We start from the raw sequence: 15,764 nt of genomic DNA on the forward strand, positions 1-15,764 counted from the left end.
GGTGAACCTGTAACAGCTTCCTATGCATTTATACATCTATTATAGAGAAATGAAGGTAAATCCCCCAGATGGTAAATATTAGGTTAGAACATGAAATTGCTGTTTTTGGAGGTCAAAAATGGTTGAATAACAGCAATTTTATATGATGCAAGCTAATGCTAGTATAGCACTCTGGAATTCATTCATTTATTCTCTCAGTTATTTAACAAATGAAGTGACTGCTCTGCCAGATGCTGAGGGTGCAGTGATAAACCAAGAATATCTGGAGCTTAAGATCTAAGAGTAAAAGGCAGCAGACAAATTGACGTTCAAATAAGTAAATAATTCAAGTGTGAAAAACACTACCAGTGGAATTTTTTGGGGCAACAAAAGAATAATGGAGGAAACCAAGGCGGGCTCCTTGCGATCAATGCTGTGTGGACAGACACCTGCATTGGTGCAAGTCAAGGGAAGCATGTGGGGAGCACTGCAGCAGAGGCAAGAGCATGTGGGAAGGGCTGGGGGATGTCAGTGACTGTACATCTAACAGGTGGAGAAGGTCCTGGGGTTGGTGACGAATTCTTTCTTCCTGCTGCTGCAACTTTCCCCTGCGGTGGCTGTTTTAGTTTCTCGGCTTTGTACTTGGATGCCCTCCTTGCTCAGGTCCTGGGACTGAAACTCCAATGTGATGGCCTGGACAGCTTGGCTAGCCACCTCTGCCCCTGTGCTGCATGTAACTCCCCGTGGTGCCTTGGGCCAGAGATTCCCCATTGCTCTGACAGCCTTTATTCAGAGTCTAGACTCAGAGTCTCAAGATTCAGCCTGAAAGCAAGAGGGTGCTGGATGGCTAGGGCAGCCTGATCTGTGGAAGCATTACACTCAACCAGAACTTATCCCTAGGAGGGCACCGTAAGAACCTACCGAGAACGGCGTGTTTTACAGGTTGATTACTTATGTGACAGGCACTAAGATATGTAATTTATTGATAAATTTATTACTCAATTGCGGTCAGTGGAGATAGGCATTACTATCGCCTCATTTTACAGATGTGGAAACTAAGCCTCAAGGAAGTTGAGTGACTTGCCCATGGCCTCATAATGGAGAGGTCATAGGACAGGCAGTCTGATCCCAGAGACCCTGTCCTTAACCTCTCTGCCATGCTGGCCTCCCAATCCCACTCATGTCATAACTGAGCATGTTGCACAATTGACAGGCTGGTTTTCTTCAAGGAATACTATAGTGAAGCCATGCCCCTGCCAGTCAGAGATTGGGTTTCCCACAGCTAGTGCAGCCTCACTTGTGGAACTCATTTAAGTAACAGGTGCATTTTGAGACCAGAACTTGAACCCTGAAGCCTGCAGGTCCTAGCAGGTTGAGGGAACAAGCTCAGCGTCTGACTCTTGATACAGACTCCAAGTATCAAGAGATGTCTATACATCGTCCTGGGTGCTGTGGCTAAGATGGCTTTTGGGAGAGCTAAGCAGGAAGTTGTCCACTGCAGAACACACCTTTCAGCTCCATGCTGCTCAGTGGGATCTTAGTGGGGGCAGGCATTAGGAATGTTGTTTGCTCAGCTGGGGCCAGACTGGCAGAGCAGGAGGTCATTGTAATGGTGGCAGCAGGGACAGGCAAGGAGGGAATCCAGATAATGGTGAATTTCCAACTGCAGTCTCATCTCCACTGGGAGATTCTCCTTTCTGGGGCCAACCCATAGAATGATGTTTGGGGGCTGATATATTTCCTTGTCCCATTACAAGTGACAGCACGTATTTCACAATCCCACTGGCAGAATTCACACGCTATGTTGTTTCCACTTCCTGGGGGCTTCCAAGCAGGAAAAGATGCCTGTTAAACTACTGGCACCAGGGGGGAAAAGAATGCCCTCCAAGTGCAATTGTCTCTCAAGTGTCCCGGTGGCTGGGAGGCCTGTTTCAGGCAGCAGGACTAAGGCACAGCCTGCAGAGGCAGTTTTGGATGTGGTCTCTCCTGGGATCCCCAGATCATGTATCGATTTCAGGGCCCTGTATGGAACAGCGGATGGAAAGGGGAGGCCTGACACGCTGTGAAATGTGATAAAACCGCTATGGTTTGGTTGAGGGCGCCCAGGCTTTGTGACACCCGCCTATCTGTTACACTGATGCTGTTACACAACTGTCTGGGAATTCATCTGTGTCCTCGTGTGTGCAATGATGCCAAACTACCCCAAAGTGGGTGGGCACAGGGAGGGAGGGATCAGACTGGTTCGTGTTCCCCTGCTTTGCTGTGTAGAACTCCCACACCCATCAAATGACATGCTGGCGGAAATCAGCAGCAGGAAGCTAGGCTGTCAATTTCAGTGAAGCAGTTAGCCTGACCTTGGCAAAAATCCAGGTCACTGGGGGTCTTCCTCTGCCTTTGTCACCCTCACAGAAAACTCAAGCAAATTTTAAAGCTCAGGAAAGGAAGTTCTCAAATTTCCCTGGAAACTTCTTTCAGTACTTAAAACTTATGAGCAAACAACCCAAATGTTCGTTAACAGGTAAATGGATAAAGAAATTCTTGTCCAAATGATGGATTATGATGCAGTAATAGGAAGTAAGGAGCCACTGATAGATGGAACAACATGGATGAATCTTAGCAGCATGGTGCTAAGTGAAAGAAGCCACACTCAAAAGGCTATGCACCGTACAGTTCCATTTACTTGGTATTCTGGAAAAGGTAAAGTGAGAAAAATCACTCCCACTACAAGTGGCTTTTAACCTCAGGAGTGTCTTGGGGGCCTCCGTGGGAGATGATGGTAAAGTAGCATTGGGTGGGATCTAAGCCTTTACTTCACTTGGAGCAGCTTCATTTTTATCTGTTTTATGAATGAAGGTTTGGTTCCTTTGAAAAACTTGTTCTATACTTGAAAAAAGTGTGAATATGTTAAATCAGATGAAACAATATTTGGAGTCACAGTGAGGCGATATTGTCTTCTTTGCTCCCTGCAGGGGCCAACTAGTTTGGGAACTCGTGAGGTGAGAGGATCTGATTAATTTTGTGATTTCATTCCCTAGAAAAATGAACATATGCACAGGAACTTACAATTCTGCATGCAGTTTCAGAGGCAGTTGTGGACTCCCTGAAGTCTATCCTCGGAGTCCCCAAAAGACCATGGATTTCCAGTTCAGTACCTTGGCCTTGGAGAGTAGGGACTGTAACCTTTCTTTCTTATATACAGCCTCTTATCATTTAGTACAAGTGTATCAGTTATCTACAGTTATCTACTACTGTGTAACAAGTCACCCAAACACTTCATGACTCAAAACAACAATACTTTATCATTCTTCACAATTCTGTGTGTAGATTGGACTCAGTTGAGTGATGTTTCTATTCCATGTGGTGTTGGCCAGGATTACTCATATAATTACATTCAATGGGGAGCTCGCCTAGGTGCTCTACTGGGGCTGAAATATCTGAGATTATCTCATCCAAATGTCTGAACACCTGGCGTTGACTGTCACCTGAAGTAGCTTAGTTCTCCATGTAGAGAGGACTCTCTCTCTCCGTGTGGGTTCTCGTGAATCAACAGTTTAGCTCAAGTGGTTGACTTCTAAGTGATGAGCCAGAAGCTTCCATGTCTCCTAAGGGCTAGACCCAGAACTGGCTGTATCACCTTCACCACGTTTTGCTGGTTAAACCAAGTTGCAGAGCCAGCACAGATTCAAAGAGAAAAGAGATAAACTCTGTGTCTGGATTGGAGGAGTGCTATGATGCATACTCGGATGGCAGGATTGCTGGTGGCCATCTTGGAAGACATTCTACCACCAGGCTCTTGTAAAATGCAAGATGACTCATCAGTATTAAGGGTAATCCTGTTGTACTACCCAGAGCAGTGAGCTCCTGGGACATCCCCTGTGCATTTACACCTTTCTTTTCAAGAATCTATTTTCTAACATATTTCTTCTTGTATGTTACCATGAAGACAATCAGGTGGTAGTTGTACCCCTGTTCCTCACAATTCATATTGTTCTGCCAATTTCCCAAGGACACATCCAAATCACCTGCAAACTCTATCACATATGTGAGACTTTATTATACAGTTCATTCTGTGATTTTCTCTTGCCAGAATTATATGTCTGTTTTCTCTAGACAAACTGGAAGTTCTCCAAGAAAAGGAGCCACAGCTCCTATTTCAGGAAGCTGGTATGATTTTTAAATGGGAACAGCCATTTGTGTAACCTTGATACAAAGGCAGCACCAGACCTTCATGGGTGCCCCATTTCTCTCTCAGATGAGAAGGTGGGCAGGCTATGGCTTCCATGCACACCTGAGGTGGAAGGAGCTATCTCACTGTTGGCCAAGCTGTTCCCTGTGACTTCGTAAGAAAGCATTTCCCATAGGCTGGGGTCGGGTTTAGTGGAAGTAGGGTCCCACTGCAAATATTCCTGGGAAGCACTGACCCTACACTCACTCTGCACTGTTGAGTCTATAGTAGCTGCCCAAATGCTCTACTCAAGCTGGAGAGCCACTTCTGCTGCTTCCTGATGTTTTTGCTGCTTGCCTAAGACACTTCCTCCTCTCTCATTTTGTTGCCCCATCTTGACTTATTCTTCAAAGTCCACCTCATGTAGCTCACAGTGGTCTTACTATCATCCAATATCCACAGGTTCTCAGGGACATGGTGTCACAGAGCCAGACAGCTGGAAAACATTTCTGAGCTTCTAGTTCAGTAGCTTCAAACCCTCTAAGGACTGGGGTCTAAGGAGGGGCCTCAGGAGCATGGTGATGATGGGTGGACCTCTGAGCCAAGCTCTATACTTTCCACTTCCATTTCCACTTGAAGGCTCTCGTGTGATCTGTTTAATCATGACCTTCCATGTAAAATGTTATGTGGTAATTATAAAAAAAGATTCCATGCTTAAATTTGAAAACCGTAGATTTGACCCCACTCTTTTTTTTTTTTTTTAAATAAATAAGAATAACTGGTCTAAAGACTTGGAATGAGTGCCTGGCATTAGATGAGTAGCCAGTGGTAGACTCAGAACTCAGGTCTCCCTATCTTTACTGACTACTATTAATTATTCTGAGATCATTTGAATGAGGGTAGGACCCATCCAGATAAAAGAATGAAAGTAAATGTCTCCATACGGCTTTACTTTGTCTTAAGAAATATTTTATTTGACTGGGATCCCCCCCCTGCTTTGCTGGAATTGCCTGTGCTGCAGAACGATTATTGCAGGATTATTTTGTGCTGCAGTACTGTCTCTAGAGCCTGCTGGGAGCTTGTTTTGCTAGCTCAGCTGTTTCTCTGCTTGCCTTGCCTGGATGATGTCAGATGCGATGTTGTTTCCCTCAAGAGTCCCCCCTCCTGCCGCTCACTGCCTCCAAGTCTCTTTTGGTCCAGCTAGCGATGTCTTCATTTTCTCCCCTTTTCTCCTGTTCTCTCCACTTTTGATATCCTTGAGGTTGATAGTGTTTGTCAGGTCTGTCTTTAACTCTGGGGAAAGAGTTGGTGGAGCCATCTGTGGGTTTTGGAGAGCATCCCTGCTTGTAATTATTTTTCCTGGAGCCACCCTTGATGAGATGAAGGCCCATTGTTGCATTATTACCAGTTGTCACCTGGGCTTTCTCATCATAGAGTCTGTCTTGGTGGTGGGTGAGGAGGAGCAGCAGTAGCATGACGGGTCTCAGAAAAACAGTAGTTGTTGATTTCTTCACAGACAATTGGATGAAGAAGTTGGCTCCCAGGATGATGCTCAGTTTGGCCAGAGTTTCCCATGATGGGGGTAAGATTTTTGTAACTTTTCCCCATTCCAAATGTCAGGGAGCTATCAGAAACTGGGTGAAAATAGAGAATGGGCACTTTCTCCACATGGACAGGATGTCCTTGCCCCAGAATAATGAACAAACATGAAATCATCATAATCCCTCTAAAGCTGTAGTAATTTGGGTTAATTACCTTGACAGACAATGAAAACTACCAAAAGGGTTAAATTAAATTAAATCCAATTCAACGACTGAAAGAGAGTTTGATGTTACAAGAGCACTAGACAAAGAGCTGAAAACCCAGATTTTAGATCAAATTTTGTCATTCATTTATTGGATAATATTAGGTGGGATTCTTCCTCTCTATATGTCTACATTTCTTGACTTACAAAACGTGGCATTCTGAATAAATTCCATAAAGAGCCCTTTCCTTCTCAAGGTCTATCATTTGCATATTTGTCAAGCACCAGCCCCAAGCAGGGCAGTGTTTTGGGTCCTGCAAAGGCATATACTGTCTCATACTGTAGTGCACACTGTCAGTGTTTTTGTGAAGACCTGCTGTCGCATTCAGTTCAAACATAAATGGTTATGTATTAGGCTAACAAATCATTGCCAAAAGGAATTGGCTTTATGTGAATAGAATGTTAGTAATTAGAACATTAATTGTTTAAAATGTAAATGCTTGCTTATAAAGTGCTTAAAAGGACTACTTCTGCTAAATAGGTTGAGCAATCCTCTTGCAATTGCCTTTATCCTTTCCAATTGTTTAGCTAGTGCTTTTTCATAGAATGTTCCTGTAACTATTTATGATTTATGCTCTGTCTCCTCCAAAAAAGGATTTGAGGCAGCTTAACGCAGAAAACACATACAAACCATGGCAATTAAAATTTAAAAAAGGAAAAATAAAAGGCAATAGAAAGTGATTATAAAAGAGGAGATGGGCTTTCTAAATACCTGGGATGAGTTAGTTTCTGTATTTGATCCCCAGGTTGACTGCACTTCCTTTGCTCTCAAAACACAAGGGTAGCCAGGAGGATACAGAGTACAGGCTTTCTATAAATACAACCAAATACTTACTATGTGCGTCATCCTATGAAAAACCGGGATTCCTTCCCTTAAGGAAAAGTGGAAAGATAGCAGACAAATATTTGGGATGCTATGCAATTAATAACATTTTCAGTGGTCTCCTGATTATTTTAATTAAGTACTTCTACCAGAAAGTTTGGGAGTGTATCCTTCTAATGTGTGTATTTATTTGTATATAAATGATATATTTGAACTATTATACTAAGATGTTATGTACATCATGAAACACACACAAAAGAAATGAATATGTTTGGGAAAAAAATAAACACAGATAGTTCTAATATTTTCTTCCCACCTTCCAGTGGTGTGATCTATTTACATGGAATGTTTATAAGCAGAACATTAGTTGTTTAAATGTTAAATAATTGAATGAATAAGTGCTAATAAAGTATTTAAAGAGGATGTCTTCTAAGTGGGCAAGGCAATTCATCTGCAATTGCATTTTTCCATGTACGATTTTTAGCAAATGTCTTAAAAAATAAACAATTTGAGATTTATAGCAAAGTTGCAAACATAGTACAAAGAGTTCTATATATAACCTTCCCAGCCTCCCCTAATGCCAACCTCTAGCAAATGTCTTTTTAAATAGACTGCTGTCACCTTGAGCACACCCTGGGATATCTGCACCCCAGCCCTTTTTGGGGACAATTAAGGAACATTAACTTTTTTCCCTTATAATCTATTTTTTATAAAAACATTTAACTAAAGTGTAATATGCATAGATCCAAATGCAAAAATCTCGAGTCCCTGAAGGCCAAGGGTAGATCCTTGGGAAGCATGCTCACGGAAGTACCCACTAAAGCCTTCAGTGGACTCTTTGCTCCTTGTGAACCACTGGTGGTGAGAACATAGCCCGGAAGGTGACGCTCTAGCTCTCTTGTTCAAGGTGTAATTCCAGGATCTAGGAAAATGTCCTGGAGTGTAGAAAAGACACTTAGTAAATACTTATTAACAGACTGAATGAGAAACAAAAGTTTTTCTAAGCGTCATAGAAAGTGGAGGAAGACTGTAAATAATTATTTTCCTGTTACATATTCAAATGAAAAAACAGGGCTTTTTTAGCCACCGAAAAGGAGTGGAAGCCAATGGAAATTTTGCCATGTTTAAAGAATTAAAATTAACGGCACCAGACTTCCAACTTATTCCAGTGATTGTTTAGAGTTCTTTATAAATGGGTGCCCTGAGCAGGTGCCGACTGGCCCATACCTTACCCTGGGTTAGGTACCTATGTGACTAGTTCGTTATTTTTTTCTTTCAGTGCTTAGCTCACATGGGAAGGACTCTTCTTGTCCACATGTCACTGGTGCCTGGGGTTCTGGCAGTCTCCCAGGAGAGAAATCAAGAGATATCACCAAACATAGCAGCAAAGGTCAGTTTAAGTTTATCCCAGCTTGTGCACAAGGGAGCTAGCATTGAGAGAGGAAAAATGAGTGGGTTGCTCCCCAAGGGTAGTGTGTGTGTGGATTAGTTTTATAGGGTCTCTTCATAGGAAAAAAATGCTTCAGGGCATGTGTAGAAGAAAGTTTTCTAATGCTTGCACGGTGGCTCAACATGCTGCTTCATACATTGCGTGTAGCATTAGCACTGTAAATCTCCAGCCCTGGGTGTGAATTTTAGCATTAAAATGAGGAAGAGGTAACTTTAGGTTAGAGTTGAAGTCTAACTGGTATGTGGTGTTCCAGAAAAGTCTCTAGCTGCCTGAAATAGGAGCTTACAGTTAACAGCTTCTTGGGTCTCTTGTTACTGATTGGCTGAGAGTTAGATAAAAGCTAGAGCTTGAGTGAAGGACTTTGATCCTTTTCCTCCAGATTATTTTAAAACAGGGAATCAACCAGCCTGCCTGTCTCACACATTGTTCTCTCTCTCTGAACTTACAGAATTTCCCATCTGTACCAACTATCCCATAATTGCATTGTCTCCTATCACCCCTACAGAATCTTGCTTGTGTAGTGGGTAAGGCTGTGTTAACTTGGTTTCCTGTCTGCAATGCTTGTATCACTAACTAGATGTATAGACCTTGAATATAGGCCAGTGTCTTCCCATCTTGATGTCTTGCAGATATTATCACATGGTGATGTCAAGTTAAGATGCTAGAGTTTCCAACTGTCATGTATCCTGGAAAGGTGCCTCAGTGAGGCATCATTAGCTGGTCAATCACTCAGCAGACATGAATTGAGTGCCTACTGCCTGCAAGACACTGTTCACTGCCCTTGTCTGTGTTAGAAGGGGTAGTCAGGGAGGGACTTTCTGATAAGTGGACCTGTGAGCCGAGACCTGAATGAAATAAGAGAATGGGGTATGAGAATAGCTGCAGAAGAGTAGTCAACGTAGCAAGAACAGCCAGTGCAAATGCCCTGGGGTGAGAAAGCCAGTGCTGGGCTATTAACACCTTCCCTTGACAACCTAAGAGAGCCCTTCTTCTCTTTGCACTTAGGAGTTCTCACCAACCCATAAAGTGAGTCCATTGGACAAGATTTCCAAGCTAACATTTTTGTGACTTTATGGAAACACTATTTTTTAATGGAGAAAACACATTTTTACTCCTGCAGCTGAGACACGCACTCCCCTCTCACATATTTCACGTCATTTTTTCCCCACTCCCTTCACTCACACATACTTCACTTGTCTTTGTTTTAGAACCATTCTAAGTGACATTTTGTGAATGTGTTTAACACAACCATGGAGTCAGGGTCATGCATTAACAACTGTCCAAGTAGCCTAGGTTGAATAATGCCAGTGGCACTTGCCACTCTCCCCTCTCCCCTCAACACATGCACTCCTGGGGGTCCTGAGATTGCTACATTAGAAGATTCTAATGTGGTCACTTCCCTGGGTGACCTATCTTCATCTTTTTCAAGATTGCCTCGGTATGTGCTAGACAGAGACACCCAGTGAAGTGACCTTTCCACTGAATCCTGGGATCTACCAGGTATCACTAAAAGTTTTTCACACTGGATTTTAGATCTCTCTATCTTCAGGCATGATTTTCTCTAATCTGGAATCCTCTATTCGTTTGAATTAGAAAGGGACATGTGGTTTTGGTTTGTTTACTCCTAGGTCATGAAATGATAATTTAGCAGTTAATGAGCAAAGGAAAAGATCTTCTTTTTATGGCCAGGAAATTTTTGGGAGCCTCCGTTTTTAACAGCAGTAACTTGCCCTACACTGACTCTGAGCTGGCCCCCATCCCTGAAGGTGTGGTCCTAATGGGATTAGGGAAACCAAGGCTGGCAGGGCTTCCTTGGGATGACTTCTCAGCACAAATGTCCTGCCTCCCTGGATCCAGCCCAGAGACCTGCCTTGGGATAGGACAAGAGTGAAAGGCGAACCAAAGACCATAAGCCACTTCTCTATGTTTCCTGCAAATGCTGGGGTGTCTATTATTCTGCATAGTGGGGTGCATTAAGCAAATTCTCCTTTTTCAGGGTGGCTGACGCTGAATTTCTGTTTGTTTTTGTTTATGAATCTCTGTTAAACCAGGATCATATCCTCAACCCCCAAAGAGGAGCAGGCCACCTTTGCCATGACTCTCAGCCTCGTCACCAACCTGAGGCTTACCCGGTCATCCGGATCTTTCCTTCACCTTGCTCCTGGAGTGTAGAGATTCTATATTCTCTTTCATCTGACTCCCGACATCACTTCTCCATATTGACTGGGGGGCTGTTTTTCGGCTTGGATTTTTCTTTCTTAAGGTGAGTAGTTCTTAACCTTTCAGGACTCATGGATTCCTGGACCATCTCTCACCAAAACTGGCCATGTAAAATTTTACAATTTCATGGGGTATGAGGATTCCTCAAATCTTTTCTATGGGGTATGGATTCCAGGTTAAGCAGTCCTAAAATTGGTCTTGTTTTCTTTATTTACAGACCCCGTGGGACCAGAGAAAGAAGAAAATAGTCATGCAGGGGAGCTTGCTTCCTGACTTCCCGAGCTGATGTTGTTGGTATGAGTTTCTTGTTCCTGCTGTAGTACATTACTGACAAACGTGGTGGTTTCAAACAATACAAGTTTACTGTCTTGTAGTTTGGGGGCTAGAGGTCCTAAAATCAAGGGGTCAGCAGGGCTGCGTTCCTTCTGGAGGCTCTAAGGGAGAACACTTTCCCTGCCTTTTCTGGCTACTGGAAACTGCCAGCACTCCTTGGCTTGTAGCCCCTTCCTCCACCCTCCTCCACCCTCACAGACAGCAGTGCAACATCTTCAAACCTTTGTCCCTGAGCTCTGCTTCCTTTGTTACATCTCCTACTCAGACTCTGACTTTCCTGCCTCCTTCTTTCCCTTAAAAGGGCTCTTTTGATTAAATGGATTTGTCAGGATGATTTCCCATCTCAAGAGCCTTAACTGAATCACATCTTCAAAGTTCCTTTTGCCATAAAAGGTCACAGATTCACAGGTTTCAGGGTTTAGAACATGGACTTCTTTGGGAGGCTGCTATTCTGTCTGCTGCACTATCCTTAAGCCTCACCTCCTAGGAACTCTCTATTTAGACCACTCAAAATCCACATCAAAAAGGCTGAATCTCTTCCCCACTCAGGCCCCATTTTCTCCCTAAGGAATTCTTCTTGCCCTGGTGAATGACAGCCCCCCACTTCCTGCCCTCGGACATTCTCCTTCCCATGGGGGTGAAGGCCTTTGCCTGCCTTATGAGATAACTATAGAAAGACAAATGGTGAGGCCAACATCTGGTCAGCACAAACACACTCCTGGCAAATGCTGTATCTTTCCTATCATCAGCTAAGACCTCAGCAACAGGGGAACAAGAAAGGATTAGTTATTCTGTATTTACTTGTGTCAGCTCTCTCATTGGCAGAGACCATTTCTGGGGTTCAATCCAGGAAGAGGGGTTGGAGGACAATGCTAATATGACCATACAATTCTTCTTCACATCACTGCAACTTTGTTTTCCCTGCACAACTTTAACTCTTCTTTCTACCTAATTCAGTGATCACAGAACCAGAGCTGCAACTGGATGCAAGGGCAGGGATAATCCCTAAGCAGGAAACTGTAAGTATACTTTTGAACTTTTATGTCAGAATTCCCAAACGCCTGATGGGGTAGACTGTGCCTTCAGCCCATCTGGCAAAATTGGTCTTGATAATGAATGTAGATATATTATTGTCTAGTGGTCAAGACAGCCCACTAGTTCTGTATGTGTGTAAACTCACCCTATTAAACGGAAGTGAATTGAGAGAGAAGCACCTGCTAGACCAGTATTGCTATCAGCAGTGTGTATCTGAACAGTGCCAAAACTAACAGCCCTTCTAAAGGTAGAAAAGTTTGGAAAAAAAACAATGGTAGGCTGGGTGCAGTGGCTCATGCCTGTAATCCCGGCACTTTGAGAGGCTGAAGTGGCAGGATCCCTTGAATCCAGGAGTTTGAGACTAGCCTGGGCAAGTCTCAGAGAGACTCCATCTTATTTTAAAAACAAAACCAAACAAAACAAAACCAAACAAAATGAAAAACAATGATAAATGGATAGAAGGAAGAATAGTAGCTAAGGGTAAATGAATGAACAGATGGGTTATGAAACAAGGGAATTCCAATGTTACAATGGTGCCTTTATAAAAATGATATTGTCTTTTAGCTTCATGCAAATGCCTGAAAGGATGAAGCCATGTATTGCAAAGACCACTCCTGTTTTTGGGAACCTGACAATGTTGAATGGAAACCTGCAAACCTGAGTGGGTGGCATTGCTCTGGGAGACATTTTGGTCATATAATGTGATCATGACCTGGACCAAATTGATAATGATTGAGTGAGATTTTAGTAATATGTATCTTTTGACTTACTTTTCAGGTTACATCTGCAACCATACTTCAATATGGTGTAGCACTGGCATCATGGATAAGATTCAATCCCCTTATGTGAATAAGTCTAATGACGGTACTGCTGTTGATGACCAAATATATCAGGAAATGAAGTGAAAGCCTCCTCAGGATATAATGCTGATGGAAAATGACTGGCCTTAGGAAACACTAGATTTTGTTAATTATCATGTAATTGCTTTACTAAATAGTTCTGGCCAGGTACGGTGGCTCACACCTGTAATCTCAGCATTTTGGGAGGCTGATATGGGAGGACTGCTTGAATCCAGGAGTTTGAGAGACCAGTCTGGGCAATATAGTGAGATCCTGTCTCTACAAAAACTGAAAAACTGAAAAATAAAATTAGCCAAGTGTGGTGGTGTGCACCTGTAGCCCCAGCTACGTAGGAGACTGAGGGGAGAGGATCACTTGAGCTTGAGCTCAGGAGATCAAGGCTACAGTGAGCTGTGATCACACCACTGCACTCCAGCCTGGGCAACAGAGATCCTGTCTCTAAAACCAAAACAAAACAATAGTTCTGCACAAGTGTATTATGAGATATAGATGGTAGTAGAACAAGTCATCATATCAGGACAAAAACATGAAAATGTATGCAATGACTTCCTAGACAGATAAGTTGTTTCTTTTTTAAAATTTAATTTTAATTGAAAATAAAAATTTTATATATTTGTTGTGAACAACAGGATGTTTTGAAATATGTATACATTGTGGAATGGCTCAATTGCATTAATTAACGTATGTGTTATCTCACATAGTGTGACGTTTTTGTAGTAAGAACACTTAAAATCTACTCTTGGCCAGGTGAGGTGGGTCATGCCTATAATCCCACCAATTTGGGAGGCTGAGGTGGGTGGATCACCAGAAGTCAGGAGTTCAAGACCAGCCTGACTGACATGGTAAATCCCCATCTCTACTAAATACAAAAAATTAGCCGGGCGTGGTGGTGTATGCCTGTAATCCCAGCTACTTGGGAGGCTGAGGCAGGAGAATTGTTTGAATCTGAGAGGCGGAGTTGCAATGAGCTGAAATTGTACCACTGCACTCCAACCTTGACAACAAGAGTGAAAACTCCACTTCAAAAAAAAAAAAAAAAAAATGCATGCTCAGTGATTTTCAAAATACAATGTATTGTCATTAATGATTGTCACAATATTGTATAATAGACCTTTTGAAGTCCTTCCTCTTACCTAGTTAAAGTCATTTCTTTAAATCTATCCCTGCTTCACACTGGGGCCTCTAAATGTTAGGCATGTTCATACTGACATGACTCCTGTATCTGTGATATAAATGCTATAACAAACGCAGACAGTAAAACAGATATGATTATTTTTCCACAAGAGAGTCTTGGCCAAAGTGGGGACTTTAGGCTATGTAGTATCAATTTGATGTCCAGAAAGGCTGGAGACTGAAGGTCAGTATCTGATAGTCACATAATCAACCATATCTTCATGACCAAATCCCAATAAAAACTCTGAACACTAAGACACAGGTGCACTTCCCCAGTTGGTAGCTCTTGGTGTGTATTGTTACACAGTTCTCAGGAGTAGCCTGGCTATTCATGGCTCCACTGGGAGAGAACAACTCTGCATGTGGAACTCTCCTGGACTCTGCCCCATGTGTTCATCCCTTGGTTGACTTTAATTTGCATTCTTTCACCATATCAACTGTAACTTTAAGTGTACAGTTTTCAGTGAATTCTGTGGGTCCTTCTAATGAATGATCAAAGTCTTGGGAACCTCAGAACGTGAAGTTGGTGTCAAAGGTGAGGGTGGGTTTGGGGACTCCCTAACTTATAGGTGCAATCCAATTTTCCCCTCTCTGAAATTTACCCACCCTGAATGCCACTGCTCTGGTCCTGCTCTCAGCTAGAGCTAAGTTAATAGCTGACAGACTCCCCTTTGTTCCAGGCCAGTTACTGAAACTTCACAAAGGCCTTAGTGACTTCAACCCAAGGAAGAGACTGAGGGTAGGGCTATTGGGCTATACTTGGCCATGAGAGAAGCAGCACAGAAGAGGCTTTATATGATGATGGGTATATAGTTGTCAATTTCACCCAAGGTAGGCTGGCCTTCAGCACCCTGACTGTAGGGCAAAAGCATTATCTACGTCCCTTGTTTGGTTGGATTACCCCAAAAAACACTTTTGCTTATTAAATAAAACAAATTGACCCATTTAATGATAAAATGGATTGTTGAATGGTGCTACTACATCAGTAGTATCAGTATGAACATGCCTAACATTTGCAGGTCCCAGTGTGAAGTAGGGATAGATTTAAAGAAACAACTTCAGCTGGATATGAGGAATGACTTCAAGAAGTCTGTTATACAATATGGTGACTAACATGAATGACAATGTGTTGTATTTTGAAAATCATTGAGAGTAGATTTAAATGTTCTTACTAGAAAAAAAGTCATAAATATTTGAGAGAATACGTTTGTCCCATCTTTGTGGACAATGCTGAACACATCCAGACAGTAACAATAGTAACAGCCGTATTCATGGACGGACTCTGTGCCGGCCACAGGACGGTTTTCTCATGTAATCCATGCAGCAATTCTGCTGCTGTGCATTACTCTTAACTTTCTTCCACGGAGGAGAAATGGAGGCAGAGGGAGCTTTAGCGACTTGCCTGAAGGCTGACTCCATCCAGCATTGGCTCCCATAGTAACTCTGCTCCCTGCCTTCCTTGCACTGTGTTACCTCATTTTTATGTTTCACTGGGAGCAGAGGGAGGTGCCCAGATATCAATAGGCTACTCAATTTGTCTGCATTGAAATCAGGGAACAAATATCTATTAGTTGGTTGACATGAGGAGGCACAGCCACTGCTGTGGGGTGGGGGAGTCAAGGTGGAATCAGGACAGTCAGAAACAAACTAGGCTTCTAGAATTTTATTCAGTGTGAGAGTCTTGACCTACAGGATTTTGTTTAGTACTTATAATCCTAGGAATGATTTTTAACTTTATTTCATAGATGACGTAAAGTTAACCTCAGGTTGTAAACCCCTGCTCTAACCAAAGGTATATCATGGGCTGAATTTGTGCCCCCACCAAATTCACATGTTGAAGTCCAAATCCCCAGTACCTTAGAATGTACAGGGCCTTTATAGAGATGGTTACGTTAAAATGAGGTTGTAAGGTAGGTCCTAAT

The 15,764-nt window shown here is 42.7% G+C and overlaps 1 long non-coding RNA gene across 2 annotated transcripts; it reads left to right on the forward strand.

Annotated features, from left to right (window-relative positions):
• Positions 1-7,550: 7,550 nt before the first annotated feature.
• Positions 7,551-12,716, forward strand: LOC103877298. Of its 2 annotated transcripts, XR_004176472.1 has the most exons (3): positions 7,551-10,735; positions 11,732-11,793; positions 12,587-12,716. It is a non-coding gene; the product is annotated as an uncharacterized LOC103877298 (long non-coding RNA). The 2 variants fall into 2 exon arrangements; XR_002516031.2 differs by having other exon boundaries at positions 7,551-11,793.
• Positions 12,717-15,764: the final 3,048 nt, after the last annotated feature.

This window comes from Papio anubis, chromosome 10 (genome assembly GCF_008728515.1).
Source record: "Papio anubis isolate 15944 chromosome 10, Panubis1.0, whole genome shotgun sequence".
Taxonomy (NCBI): domain Eukaryota; kingdom Metazoa; phylum Chordata; class Mammalia; order Primates; family Cercopithecidae; genus Papio; species Papio anubis.